Source organism: Notamacropus eugenii, chromosome 3, assembly GCF_028372415.1.
Source record: "Notamacropus eugenii isolate mMacEug1 chromosome 3, mMacEug1.pri_v2, whole genome shotgun sequence".
NCBI classification, from domain to species: Eukaryota; Metazoa; Chordata; class Mammalia; order Diprotodontia; family Macropodidae; genus Notamacropus; species Notamacropus eugenii.
The window spans coordinates 271,064,344-271,080,171 of NC_092874.1; the positions used below are offsets into that span (position 1 = coordinate 271,064,344).

Below are 15,828 nucleotides of genomic sequence, written 5' to 3' on the forward strand. Positions count from 1 at the left end.
AGAGCTGATAAGAAAATTTGACTTCCAAGCACAAGAATGAAGAGAACCATGAAAAGGTGAACAGCAAGGAAAAGTCATAAGGGACTTACTAGAGTTGAACTGTTTGCATTCCTACATGGAAAGACAATATTTGTAACTCTTGAAACTTTTCAGTATCTGGGTACTGGGTGGGATTACACACACACACATGCACACACACATAGAGACAGAGTGCACAAAGTGAATTGAAGAGGATGGGATCATATCTTAAAAAAATGAAATCAAGCAGTGAGAGAGAAATACATTGGGAGGGAAAGGGAGAAATGGAATGGGGCAAATTATCTCTCATAAAAGAGGCAAGCAAAAGACTTATTAGTGGAGGGATAAAGAGGGGAGGTGAGAGAAAGACATGAAGTTCACTCTCATCACATTCCACTAAAGGAAAGAATAAAATGCACACTCATTTTGGTATGAAAACCTATCTTACAATACAGGAAAGTGGGGGATAAGGGGATAAGCAGGGTGAGGGGGATGATAGAAGGGAGGGCATGGGGAGGAGAGTGCAATTTGAGGTCGACCCTCATGGGGAGGGATAGGATCAAAAGAGAATAGAAGTAATGGGGGACAGGATAGGATGGAGGGAAATATAGTTAGTCCTATACAACACAACTATTAAGGAAGTCATTTGCAAAACTACACAGATTTGGCCTATATTGAATTGCTTGCCTTCCAAAGGGAAGGGGTGGAGAGGGAGGGAGATAAAGAAGTTGGAACTCAAAGTGTTAGGATCAATTGTCGAGTAATGTTCTTGCCACTAGGAAATAAGAAATATAGGTAAAGGGGTATAGAAAGCTATCTGGCCCTACAGGACAAAAGAGAAGATGGAGACAAGGGCAGAGAGGGATTATAGAAGAGAGAGCAGATTGGTCATAGGGGCAATTAGAATGCTTGGTGTTTGGGGGGGGGGGGAGATAAAAGGGGAGAAAATTTGTAACCCAAAATTTTGTGAAAATGAATGTTAAAAGTTAAATAAAAAAAAATTGGGAAAAAAAAAGAAAAAAAAATAAAATAAAATGAACCAGAGATGAATTTGCAAACACTACAGTATCCTTGAAAAAAAAAAATGGCATCACAAAGAGTCAGACACAACTGAAACTACTGAACAATATTCATCATCAGACTGACCCATCTGCTCAAATCCACCAGGACTCTGTAAACTTGCTCTATTTGGAGCAATAACCTGACCAATGCCAAAATGAACAGGGCCCTATCCTGACCTCTATGCAGACCTACCCAGATGTCTCAAATTCTCTCAGAGCCCTTTTGAAGGTCCAGTTCTTGGCTATTTCAATATTCCATGAAACCACTAGGGGGTATAGAAATGCTACCAGTCTAGAGCCACTGGGTGACAATTATCAGTAACATATTTCAATATGTAATAGAAAATGTCATAGAAGTAAATATTCCCTCCACCCATGCCAACCTACCCTATAGCTCCTGCTCATATCCTCCTATAGTTTTGCTATACAAGGTATCCAAACTATGTGTGGGAGGCCTTTAACTTCTCTTAATAGAGAAGTATAGAACACATTGACGATCTATAGGTCAACTCTCATTTTCCCCATACATTCTTTGGGTACTGTCCATTCTTCTCTGTCACCATACATCCTTTGGGTGCCATCTTTGATAGAATTTCTCCTACACTGTTATTTATAATGTATTGTAGAATTCTCATACCTGCCATGTTCCTCTACCATAAACTAGTCTACTAACAAGTATTTATTAAATACCTATTATAAATGTAAAATGGAGACCCTAGAGAAGGAAATGGCAAACCATTCCAGTATCTTTGCCAAGAAAACCCCAAAAGGGGTCATGCAGAGTCAGACACCAGTAAATGACTTAATGCAAACAGTATGTCCCAGGTGCTGGGCTAGGCATTGGGGGTACAAAAACAAAATTGAAAGTGCCCCTGACCTCAAAGGGTTATATTCTGAGGGGACATACAACTGATACATAGAAGTATATATAGAATGAGTGTAAGGAGAATAATCCCAAATAAAGAAAAGTTAGTTTGGGATGGAGGGGACCAGCTTTGGGTAGAAGGAAAACGCTGACATGATTTAATGAAATACAGTATTGTTCATCTCTATGTGAGTGAAAATGGTTCAGATGTATATGTAAATCCACATAATTCCAGATTCCCTATTAAGAGAGAAATATGAATAGCCTGTTTGAACTGGCCATACTCAAAAATTCTAATGCAATGATGCTTAGCAATGTCTAAAATGATGCTATGTGCTGAATGGGTTTCCCAAATAATTACTAACTTTGTTGTTTCAGTCCTGTGATTTTTATTAGTTGGGAAGTCTCAAGGAGGGAACTCCCTCTACCAATGAGACAAGCAACTGTTCTGAAACTTTTCATCTTAAAGGGTTGTCCAGGGGCATGGATATATTAAGTGACTTGCCAAGGGTCACATAAACTAAAAGATTTCAAAGCTATGACTTGAATCCAGGGTCTCTTGATTCAGAGGCCAGTTCACTATCCACCTTGCCAAGTTGCCTTTCTTACTAATGGTTATCCAATTTGATTAAACAAACATTTTTTGAGTGTCTGTGGTTTGAACTTGACCCTCTCCTACCTCTCTGGTCTTCTTACATGTTGCTGTCAACCCCTGCATGCTACAAAATCCAATGACACTAATTTCTTACTACTTTTCAGACTAGACACTCTCCCAACTCCAAGCATTTTCACTAGCTGTCCCTCCCCCATGCCTGGAATTCTCTCCCTCTTCATCTCCTTCTTTCCCTGGATTCCATCAAGTTCCAACTAAAATCCCACCATCTAGAAGAAGTTTTTCCTGATGTCTCTTAATATATTGCAATCTCTTCCTTCAGGTGATCATCAATAGTTATTCTCAGAGCCCAGATTGAAATTTCATTCACTTATAGAGCATGGTTAGGAAGAGGGCTTCCTCTGCATCATCATTAAGGACTTCAATAGGCATTTTGAAGGCAAGTATGTGAAAAAATTCACATTTGGAAGATATGTCCAAGGGAAACCTGAGGGAATGTAATTATTTTTGTTTGGAGAACAGAAGCCTAATGGACATGAGGGGTGGGAAATATATTCAGAAAGGAAGAGGATGTAAAAGTAAAAAAAACATCATTGCATGCATATTTTTAATCCACCCAAGAAGAAAGGGTACCAGAGTGCCCACATAGATAGGCATCACTATTCCATCACTTTAAAGGGAATTTTTGAATCATCCTACAAGTACCTTTAAGAGTTAGCTCAACGTCAGGGCTGATTCATATACCATTTTCTCTCTGCCAAGTTTAGAACTAAAAAAGACAAATGTTCATTCAATCTCTTTATTTCTAGGACCTTGAAGATCATTCGGGTAGGGAACATGCCATAGTGGACATCCCTTTATGTCCTGTACCTGGGTTCAAATCTCTCCTCAGCACTTAGCAATCTGTGTGAACCAAATTCGATATTTATTTCATACATACAGTAAGTATCAGGATTGAATTTAAATTCAGCTTCTCTGACTCTAAGCCCAGGGGTCTTTCCATTGCAGCATAATAGAGGAAGTATTGTCTGGTTATGAAGTGAAAAAGAAAAGTCCAAGGAATACAGAGCAGCAGGAAGTGAGCAGCAAATGGAGGTATCTTTGCCCTTGAGATCATTTCATTAGGTCAAGCCTATTACTGGTTAATACCATGATGATAAGACCTCCATATCAGGGAGACACAAAGTCCAGAGGAATCAAGGACTGCCACATATTGAACTTCAACCAGTCTCATTTAAATCAGGAAGAAATCTTTATTTGGAGAGCTCAACCTCTGGGTGTGAAAGGTCAGCTTGTGAGATGTTAAATATATAAAAATGTAATTCCATCAAGGAAGACCTCATTTTGAATCAGGGTAGAGCAGTAGAACCTATGACACATTTGCTCATATGTCATACAGCTTTCCCCTGTGACAGCAAAACCAAGTGGCAAAAATGCTAGTTAGAGGGATGTATGGAATTAAAATTGGGCACAAAGGAATTCTATCATTCCTTCCCCCCCAGATTTCCCTCCCTGGAAATCTAAGGGTTTTTCCAAGCTGCTACATCTATCTCAAGCTGCAAAATATCTTTAAATGTCTCTGCAAAAGCAGTCTTCCTATAAGTTAAAAATAAGATACAGTAGGAGCTATGGTTTTGACTCAGCTACTAGGTTGTTGTTTTTTTTAATTTGATGCTTTTAGAAATAAAAATATTCCTAATTATCTAGACAGAAAGGATGTATTTTTATAACTTAACTGTATGTTCACTCAAGAAATAGAGAAAGCTTTCTTTGGAGTAAGATCAGGGTTGAAGCTTCACCTGAAATATATAGTGTCTGAATGAAAAAAGGGTAAGTCACATGACTTCTCAGTGTCCCAATCAACTCCTAAGACTAGACTCCAGCACCAAGAGACTTGTATTGGTGGGGAAAAGTGCCACTGGTCTGGTCCTTTTCTTACTATTCCTATGTACGATGTTATGGAACAAATGGGTCTAAGCATGCAAGCTGCTCACTTCCAGCAGACCCCACATTCTGGGCCTTCAATTCGTACACTTGGACAAATCCATGATCCTATTAATATATCCACTGGTGGAAATGGCAATCATACCTTACCAGCCTGTATAACTCTCATCTGTGTCTTCCCATAAATCCACCAGAACAGTTTACCCAATTCATTGGAGATCTGCCTCTAGATTTTTTAATGTTATATAGATACCATGTAGGTTGTATGTCAATTATCCCTTGGTCTTACTATATGACTTATTCCTCTTTGTTTCTTATCATACATTCTATTTTTTGTTATTAATATTTAAGTTAATTTTATTGTATTTAGTTAAACAAATCTATTTTCTCTCCTTCCCATATCTATCTCCCTGTCCCTTAGGGAAAAAATTTTTTAAAAGAAAAACAATATCCCTATAATAGATGTGCATAGTCAAGCAAAACATATTCACACATTGACTAGATTCTGTATCCACATCTTTATCTATAGCTATACGTACAGAGATAGATGGATGGATATATCTATCACTATTAAGACAAATTAATAGATAGATCTACCTCTGTCTATCTCTCTACCTACTTACCCATACCAGTCTGTCCCCTTAGTACATCACCTCTCTGTTAGGAAGTAGAAGCATGTTTCATCCTTGCAATCATTATCATTCATTGCATTGACTGGAGTTTTGAGGTCTTTATAAGTCATTTATCCTTATAATGTTGTTTTTATCATAAACATTGTTCTCCTGGTTTTATTCAGTGCATTCTGTACCAGTTCATAGAAGAACTTCTGAGTTTTTCTGGAATATCCTCTTTCATCTTTTCTTATAGCACGATAGTATTCCATTAAGTTCATGTACTATAGTTTGTTCAGCCATTCCCAAATTAATAGACATACTCTTTGTTTTCAATTCTTTGCCACGACAAGAAGAGCAGCTATAAATATTTTTGTATATAGTGACCCTTTCCCTTTTTCTTTAATCTTTGTGTGGTACAGGACTATTCATAGTAATGCTGGGTCAAAGGAATTCATGGCTTACTAACTCTTGTGCCTATTTTCCCACAGTCTCTCCAACATTTGTCATTTTCCATTTGTCTACTTTTCCAGTCTGGTAGGTATGAGGTAGAACCTCAGAGTTACCTGACCTTGCATTTCTCTTCTTACTAGTGATGTGGAAGATTTTCATGTGACTATTGATAGCTTCAGTTTCTTTCCTAGAAAACTGCCTCTTCATATATTTTGCTGATCATACCTTTCCATGATTATTACATATTTTAGGCAACTTCTGTGTCATTTATCTTTTTGCATTGTTTTATAGTCTGCTCGTACCCACCCTGTCCTCTCCTATTGCCCTTGGTGTCATGTGGAATTTTATTTCTTTGCCGATTATGAAATTCCATGACTTATAGATACACAAAATATTAAACAGTATAAGATATCATGTTATTTAATATCATTTGGGAAGGACCAGACCTGTGATTTAATCTGTGTAGGGAGCTGTAGATGAGGGACTCCTTTGACTAATAGAAGCTTACCACCTTCTCTGCAAATTGTAACCTTAGATAGCTGCTTAGCATCCTGAGAGGTTAAGTTACTTGTCCAAGGTCACACTGTCAGAATGTCAGAAAAGAGATCTAGAACTTCCTGCTTTTCCAATCACTTCCTCATATCATAATATGATAGCATAGCATATTACAGTAAAGCATATATTATAGTATATTATGTTTTGTTATGTTGTTACATATTATATTATATTAAACTGTACTATACTATATTAGTGTTAAATGAGAAATCAAACTAATAAATAGAAAAAGTATTATTCTAGAGAACTTTGTGTTGTCCTTTATTTTCTATTTACTGGAAAATGGGGAAAGCATCTTTCACCATGACCAATTACAGTTCATGGCAATTCTTAATGAATGAATGAGTGATGAGCAAAAGTACTTCCTGGCCAGCTAGCAGTCAGCTCCATTCATGTTAATTGTGTGATTGGATTGGAAATTACTTAGCAACCACTTGAGTAAATGATGGGGAAGACACAACAGAGTGGTTTCATAATTATAATGAAGCAAACATCATTAGAGCCCTTCTCCTGGCCATACTTCCTGAACTCTGCTTATCTGCAAGTTATCAGAATAAAAAGGTCCAATTAAGGAGAACAGTACACATATGACCCACTCCTGGGATCTGTAGATACCATGGGTTTTCTTAGTCCTTAGAAAATTGAGTGGAACTTCTGACTAGCCAAATTTAGTCTAGATATAAGGAAAAGCTTTCTAACAATTAGAACTAACCCATAGTAGGAATTGCCTTGGGTGATGATGTTGGGTTACCCATCTTTAGAGAAGTTTAAACAAAGTTTGAATAAGCACTTCTTTAAGGAGTAGAGGGGATTCAAGTAAGGATTAGGCAAGATGACCTCAGAAGTCCCTTACAACACTGAAATATGAGTGAATGGGTAGAGGAGGTATATAGTGGTCTTTGCTAAGATGTGTGTAGTATTCACAACAGAATGGTATAATAGAGTTAATAGCTAACATCTACATACTATGTAGGGCAAGTACTTGGTGCAGTGGAGAGGGTACCCAGCCTGAAATCAGGAAGACTCATCTTACTGAATTCAAATCCGACCTCAGACACATACTAGTTAATGGACCCTGGGCAAATCACTTACGTCCCTTTGCCTCAGTTTACTCATTTGTAAAATGAGCTGGAGAAGGAAATGGCAAACCACTCCAGTATCTTTGCCAAGGAAATCCCAGAGGGGGTCACAAGGAGGCAGACACAACTAAAAATCACTAAACAACAATGTAGCACCTATTATATGTCAGGCACTACGTTGAGCATTTTACAGATAGACCTCACAACTCTGGGAAGTAGGCACCATTATTATCCCCATTTTACAGATGAAGAAATCGAGACAGAGGTTAAGTGACTTGCCCAGGGTCAAATAGCTGGTTAAGTGGCGGAGGATGGATTTAAACTTGTCTTTCTGACTCCAGGCCCAATGCTCTATCCACTGTACTACCCCGGTTTAAGATTTATATTCCTTGGCAGTATCCTACGAGACAGGTGTGAAACTTTCCTGCCACTATGAAGCTGGGTAAGGCCCCCCTCAAACACAAAACCTTATATTCTTCCTCTGCAGAATAGAACATAAGTTCCTTAAGGAGAGGAATGGTTTCATTTTGTCTTTGCATTCCCAGCTCTTAGTATGGCATCTGGCACATAGTATACCCTCGAAAATGCTCAATGAGTTAAACTGTGTTGGTCTTCAAAATCTCCCAGTCAGTTGCAATTAACTCGTTGGCCATGCCTGATTTATGTGAATAACAAATCCCCAACTTGCCATAGAAAGAGCCTTGGATTCAGACTCAGGAGGCTTGGGTTCAAATTCTGGCTCAGGTACTTAATAGCTGTGTGACCAAAAGGCAAGCACATCATCTCTCTGAGTCTGTCTGTAAAATCAGAATAAAAACTACTTGTTCTGCCAATCCCCATGGAGCTGCTCTGGAGAGATTATTTGTCAAGGTTAAGTCCTAGGCTAAGGGTTCCTTTCTTCAGTCATTTCAGTCATGTCTAACTCTTCATGACCCCATTTGGCATTTTCTTGGCAAAAGTGGTTTGCCATTTCCTTCTCCAGCCCATTTTACAGATGAGGAAACTGAGGCAAACAGGGTTAAGTGACTTGCTCTAGGTCATACAGCTAGTAAATGTCTGAGGTTACATTCAAACTCAGGAAAATGAGTCTTCCTGACTCCCAGCCCTCTTATACTCTCTCCACGGCCATCTAGCTGCCCCTAAAGTTCCATTATCCCCTTTTTTGAAGTCATCTGTGGACCCATTGGGCAATTTGGTAAAACCTAAAGAACGCTCAGAATGTTTTTTAACGCATAAAATAAAATATATAAAATTACAGAGGAAGCCAATTATGTTAAAATTAAAGTGTAACATATTTGCCCATTCAGGTCCACAGACCCCAGTTTAAGAACCTTTGCCCTAGATTATAAATTTGTAAATCTAGAGCTGGAAGCTCAGAGGTCATCTAAACCGACCTCCTCATTTTACAAAAGAGGAAACTGAGACCCAAAGTCATACAGGTAATAAGCGGCAGAAGGAAAAATGAAATTCATTCATTTGACTGGAGTCACTGGTCTTTCCACCAAACCACATTGCCTCCCCTGTTGTTACATATTTTTTATGAAAAAAAAATTTGAAAATTAAAACATACACAGCCCAACAGATGTTCTCAGTCCTCCCCTCCTCCCCTCCGACAGCACTCACAGGAAACGCATGCTTCTGTTGTAGTGGGTCCAGTTCCTAATTATCACGTTTCAGTCGCACATTTGCATGGAGGATAGGGAGGATTTCAAAGGGATTCCTCGCTTTTAAGTTGAGACAGCTGGTACTAATTACCAAGCAGGAAAGAATGTGCAAGCAGATAATTGAGAAGTCATCATCAGTGGGGCAAGAGGCAAAAGGGACTTTTTTTTTTGGTAGGATTGGAAACCTCACCCTTCACCTAATATCCTGCAGTGAGAAAAAACTTGAAATACTCTATGTCTCTACCTTCCCACAGGAAGGTAAATGACAACTTCTGTGAGCCTCCGGTGATGGAAATGTGTGGGAATGCAGACTGGGAACACCAGCCGGCAGGTCATCACCCAGTGTACACAGGATTTCGCAGAGATTCAATCAGAGTTCCCAGAATAGTTTCCATTGCTCTTTCTGTCAACGATCCCAAAGTCCCCCCTAAGCAAAAGTCAAGCGCGTCTCCTGGCACACTCAGCAAATCCAGGCATAAGTGAGTGCTGACTGCACTCTGAGATCTCAGTTACCTTATACAAGTGTAGTAATGGGGCAGAGGAACTGCAGGTCCCCAGGGGAGCGTGTTCTAGCTCTAACTAGCAATATATCTCCCATACTGTGCAAAGCAGGAGATGCCCAACTACAAAAAGTCCCTGCCTCAAAAAGTTTATTTTGTTCGCAGAGACAATGTGTGTACAAATAGAAAGACTAGACCCATAATTTCACTGCATTAGGGAACTCCAGGCTCAAGGAAATTCCATCTAACAATGCAATTTGTCAGATAGATGGTTTATTACTAGACATGGAGTCAAAAAGACTCAAGTTTAAATCAGGTCTCCAATGCTTTACTGGGTATATAGCTCTGAAAAAGCCACGTAACCTCTTAGCCTCAGTTTCCTCATGTATAAAATATGGAAGAATAACAGCACCTACTTCACTGACTTGATGCGTGGTAATATAGGTGCAGGGTTTTCCAAATCAGAGGGCACTATATAAATGTTAGCAATTTTTATTTTCTGCAACTTTTAATCTTTGAGAGTTGCACTGAAAAAGAAAGGAGAGAAACAGAGGAAGGAAGGAAGGAAGGAAGGAAGGAAGGAAGGAAGGAAGGAAGGAAGGAAGGAAGGAAGGAAGGAAGGAAGGAAGAAATTGGACAAGATCTAGGGAAAGGAATCATGTAGGGTGGCCTGTTGGCCTGTACTGCTCCAGGAGAGGTTATGTTAAAGAGCACTCTAAAAATTTCTTTAGTGGAAGGAAATGTTGAAATTCAGGATGTCAGCATGCAAAGAGGAATTAGGTCAATTCTACTTGGTCCCAGGGGACAGAACTAGTAAGAGTAGGTGGAAGTTACAGGAAGGCATATTTCAGTTTAATAAAAAGGAAGATTTCTGAAGAATTGAAGCTATCTAAAAAGAAAATGGATTTCCTCAGAAAATTAATACAGTTAGCAATTTTTCTCACTGGTGGTTTTGGAGCAAGGGGTAGAGGGCTACTTGTTGGGAGTGTTGTGGTGATTCACCATTCCTCTTTCAGGCTATAGAGTTTAGGATCAGAGGAAGAGGGTGGAGTCAGGATGGCAGAGTAGAAGGACAGACCTGCTCTAGCTCTACCCCCATAGCCCATAAAATAACTGTAAAAAGCGACTCTAAACAAATTTTAGAGCAACAGAAGCCATAAAATGACAAAGTGAAAGAGATTTCCAGTCCAAGACTGCCTGGAAGGCCAACAGGAGAGGTCTATGCCATCGGGCTCAGAGTGGAGCACAGCCCAGTCTGAGCCACATAGCATGGACAGGACTGGAGCAGGCTTCAGGGTGCAGAATCACAGGTAGCAGCTGTGGTTCCCAGATTTCTCAACCCACAAATGCCAGACAGCTTCAAAGGTCAGTGAGAAAGCTCTTTCACCTCAGTGAGAGGGGAGTGAAGGTCTGGTCCAAGACCTCACTCCAGGGCAGCAGCAGCATCCATTTTTGGAGCCCTCAGCCTAAAGAACTGGGGGAATTGAGCTGCTGATCTGGATCTCAGTTCTGAGTGGAGGTCCTGGGGTGAGGAACACTGGCTTGGTGGAGCCGGTGGTGACTGTGGAAAGGGATTCCTACTCATAGATCCTGGGCAGAAAAGCTTGTGGTTGCTCCCAGACCAGAGCTCAGGCCAGGAGAGGAGGAAACTCCTCTCCCTTGATTGTGCCACCTTGGAGGAACTGAGAACTTACAGGTCCCTAGAGTACACCCTCCACTTGACAAAGGACTCAAAAGTCAAGTAACTGGCTGGGAAAATGCCCAAGAAAGGGAAAAAAATAACACTATACAAGGTTACGTTCTTGGTGAAGGTTACTTTCAGGGACTACCTGAAAGCCATTATGAAAAAAAGAGCCCAGACATCATCTTTCCTGAAATTATCAAGGAAAGCTGCCCTGATGCTCTAGAACCAGAAGGTAAAATGAATATTGAAAGAATCCACTGATCACCTCCTGAAAGAGATTTGAAAAGAAAATCTCCTTGGAATATTGAAAGCAGGATCAGAAAAAGGGGCCTTTGGGATAATCCCTTATTCTGCATGTCAAGAAACTGAGGCACAGGCAAATTATGACATATTAACATTGCACAGGTGGCAAGTAGCAGAAATTGGATTCAAGGTTCTCTGTCTCCAAATCAGGGCTTTAACCATTACACCATCTCTTTTAAATCATGTCTGAGCTCCCTTCCAACTGTGAGATTCCTGTGCCTTTGCTCTGACTAACTCTTATATTTGGAATCCTCTCCCTCCTCAGTAACCTGATCTTCTCCAAGGTCAACTCAAGCATCACTTCCATTAGAGTTTTCACAGATTTCTTTAGCAATCTAATGAAGCCTTTGGACTCATTCTCAGAATAATGTTTGCTGCCTAATCCCTAATGGAAGGAAATGCTAAGTTTCAGTTATAGGTTAGTGAAAATAAAGATGTATTTTTTTTTCGCATCCAAGTTCACAGACCTCCTGAAATTTATCATTGGATTCCTTGGATGGTTGGGGGTGGAGATGGTACATGGACCTCAGGTTAAGAACCCCTGTTAATGTTGAACCATTTCAGTCATGTCCCAACTCTTAATGATCCCATTTGGGGTTTTCTTGGCAAAGATACTAGAATGGTTTACCATTTCCTTCTCCAACTCATGTTACAGATGAGAAAACTGAGGGAAACAGGGTTTGTGACTTTCCCAGGGTCATACCTGGTAAGTGTCTGAGCTCACATTTGAACTCAGGTCTTCCTGATTCAGCCCCAGTACTCTATCCACTGAGCCACCTAGTTGATTCCTCCCTGCTTCCACTATAATGCTCTTCCTCTCAAACTACCTAGAATTGATATAGATATATGAAAAATATATGAACTCTTTGTCTATATACATTTATAAACATAGATGCTATTTTTATGTATATGTATGTGTATATATTCATCTATCTATGTAGATAGATACACACACTTATGTGTGTGTATTTGATATAATAAAGAGAAAACTAGTCTTGAAACTAGAAAGGCCTGGGTTCAAGTCTCACCTCTGACACTGAGTGGCTGTGTGTCCTTAGGCAGGCCATGTAACTGCTCAGTATTCTAGACAACTCTCTAAAATAAGATGTAGGAGGCTTGACTTACTTTCATAAAGGGAATTTCTTCCCCTGTGCGGTGATCAGTGAAATCCCAATTCTAATCCCATTCCCCTGTATATTTATATATGTACACATCTTCTCCCCCATTAAAATGTGAGCTACTTGGGGGCAGGGATTATTTCCCTTTTGGCATTGTATCCCAGCACTTAGTACAATGCTAGGCACTTAAGAAATATTTGTTGAATGTTTGACAAGTTATCCATTAGTCACCAGGCTTATGTATTCAACAAACACTTATTAAGTACCTGCTGCAGGTGATGCATTGTGTTGGGTTGGGGGCTTAGAAGTGAAAAGCAAAGTCTCTGTGAGAAAGAAATTATAACTTGAGGAGAATGGAGAAGGATAAAAATGAACACGAAAAAGAATGATACAAGGCAGTATGTGTTAGAAACGATGAGCTAAAAGTGTTCTAAGGAAATGTGAAAAGGCAGAAGTTTCTTCCAGTTGGAATGATCAGGGAAAACCTCATGGAAAGGGGGTCAAAACATAAGCTGAACCCGAAGGAAGAGATAGATTTCAACCCAGATAAGGCAGGAATGTGTGCCAAGCATAGGATCAACCTTCTTCCGGAAGGTAAAGATCAACAGACTTCAAATCAGTCAGTTCCCAAGCATTTGTTAAATTTCTGCTATGTGCCAGGCACCAGGCTCAGCCCTAACGATCTAGTTTGACTGAAACCTAGGGCTCTAGCAGGGGAGTAGAGTGAAACTAGACTGGAGAAGTCAAATAGTAGAGGACCCTAAATATTCAGCTAGGATTTTATCCTACAATCAAAAGGATGGTATTGCAAACTTCTGAGCAAAAGAGTCCGACTTGTGCCCTTGGAAGATTAATTTGGCAGCTGTGTGAAAGAGAGTCTGGAGAGAGAAGAGATTAGGGGTGTAAAACCTGGCTAGAATGTTATTATAATAGCCAAGCAAAAGATGATGAGAGACTGAGCTGGGGGATGTGACAGCAATTAGTGAAGAGGAAGGGATGGATATTAGAGATGTGGTAAAGTTAGAACTGATAGGATATGGAGTGACTGATAGGATATTTGAAATTGATTGGATATTGGGTTGGGGGAGAGACATGTAAAAGAAAGGGAAGAGCCAAAGATAATTATTAAGTTTTAAGCCTAAGGGTCTAAGAGGATGGGAGTATCATTAACATTCCTGACACATAGACTATAAGAAAGTGAAAGGAATTAATTGAATTTATTATTCATTGAATTATTATTCATTGAATTATTACTCAACTGAATAATGTCATTTGGCCATCACATACAGCTGAATTGAAGTCTTTGTTGTAAAAACATTCTAGGGGTAACTGAGCTGTAGACTAAAAATGAGCATACAATATTCTACTTGTCTATAGGTATATATAGGGATGTATAGGATATTCAAGGAAGAGTGGCCCTCTGGTATCTACCTGGCCCTCAACTCTCACTTGTGGCTCCAAGAAGCCATAGCATACACAGGAGCCACACTCCAATAAACCATCCTGGAAGATGGGCTAAACCAGGTGAAGGATAACCAACAGGTCTCAAACCTGAAAGTAATTTAGGGTATCTACCTTGAGCATGTGAAGACTTCCCCTGATGGAATGGGTAGATGAGAACAATTTATTCCAAAGGCCATGAAGGTAGCTGAAGTAGACGCTATGAAGTGCTTAGAGCTTGTTCAGACATCAAAAACACCAAAACCACCCACTGCCTTCTGGGCCATCACCAGTTGTCTTAACTTTTGTTCTGCCACTGGACTTCCATGACTCTAGAAGAAAGGAAAGGCTGACAACTTTGTGCGACTCTGCCTCACTTAAATCCAATTTACCCAGGAGTCAAGGCATCACCCCATAATATCATTATTCTTCTTCCAAACCAAGGACAATAATAGGTAAATTCCCCCTGGACTTTTCACAGAGCAAATCAATTTGTCTGCCTTGGTGTTATAGCTCATTTAGGCTTTGCCATAATCTCAGAAATGGTTCTTTTTTATTCTTACCATCACAATTGAACAAAATGTCTTCAATGATGATACAAATAATCAAGTAAAAACTAAACATCCTTCTACTTCAATATTTCAGCAACTCTAGGACCTTGTCAATATGGATATTCCTTCCAAGTATCCAGATTATAACTCATTCATCTAACAAACCTGTGAAACTTTGCCCATATTTTCCCATAAGTCAACCATGAGGAATCTACCATACATGCTGATGACCTTCCTTTCATTCTCTTGATGTCACATGGGAACCAGTGAAGCACATTGTTCATTCATCCATCTGTCTATCATTGTCATCGTTATTGGATAATCAATAACCAAACACAAGCCCCACCTTTGAAAAACTAAAAGTAATATTGTCCATGCCAAATATTCTTTTATACAGAGGAAAAATTTGATTAAAGATAATGATAAGATGTAGTCAAATCATCAAACCTCAATTAAAAAAACAAATTTTAGTTGTAAATATGTGATAAAAATGTCATTGTATAAATAAGCGTATGTCTCTGACTGTGTTTGTGAGTGTGGGGATCAAAGAAGAGAGAGGAGACATAGTGGGGATAGATAGCGGATCTTAAAAGCCCAGAGGACCTGGGTTTAAGGGTTGCTGACTCATTGCATAACCTTGGACATTTTCCTGAGTGTCTCTTTTTTTTTTCAGGGAAATACAAGACTAGGGGATATTTACATAATGCCTTCAGGTTTGGAAACCCCTTTAAGAGCACTATCTCATTTGAGCTTCATAACCATCCTAAAAGAGAAAATGCTATAGGTATACTAGATCTGTTCTTGAAAATAAGGGAAGTAAAGCTCAGAAAATTAACTGACCTAACCATGCTAACAGTTAGCAAGTATCAGAGGAAATATTCAGACCATACCGCCTGACTTGAGGTCTAGCACTCCTCTCAATATACTGGACTGTCTCTCCCTTCACTATTTATTGCTTAAAGTTAACATGCTTTTATAAAGAGATCCTAGCTTTTAGGAGGGACTCAATAAATATTTATAGATTAATTTTTGACAAGCAGTGTGTGATTGATAACACCTGCTTTTGCACCCATTTGGAAATGTAGCATGCCATCTGCCCCAGCTAATCTGAAACCTCCGGAGACACACCTGGAAGGTAATTAGCAAACAGCTGGTAACAATAACCCCAGATTAGTATAAGGGCAGCTGTAAGAAGATAGATGAGGAAATGACAGGACACTCTGTCACAAGCCCTGTAGCAAGTCTGAAAAGGTGGGAACAGAGACAGCCAGGAACATAATGGTCCCCCAAATGAATCTGGAGTCATTTTCCTAAGTCATTTCAGCTATAAACACTCCACAGGACATGCCACTTTGTGTTAGAAAGAAAG

General features: G+C 39.6%; 1 long non-coding RNA gene across 1 annotated transcript in view; it reads right to left on the minus strand.

Annotated features, from left to right (window-relative positions):
* The window catches only part of LOC140531530 (uncharacterized), a 63,506-nt gene extending 54,587 nt beyond the window's left edge, over positions 1-8,919 (minus strand). Inside the window, exon 1 of the long non-coding RNA XR_011976355.1 lies at positions 8,823-8,919. This is a non-coding gene — a long non-coding RNA (uncharacterized lncRNA). The remainder of the gene's footprint in view (positions 1-8,822) is intronic.
* Positions 8,920-15,828: the final 6,909 nt, after the last annotated feature.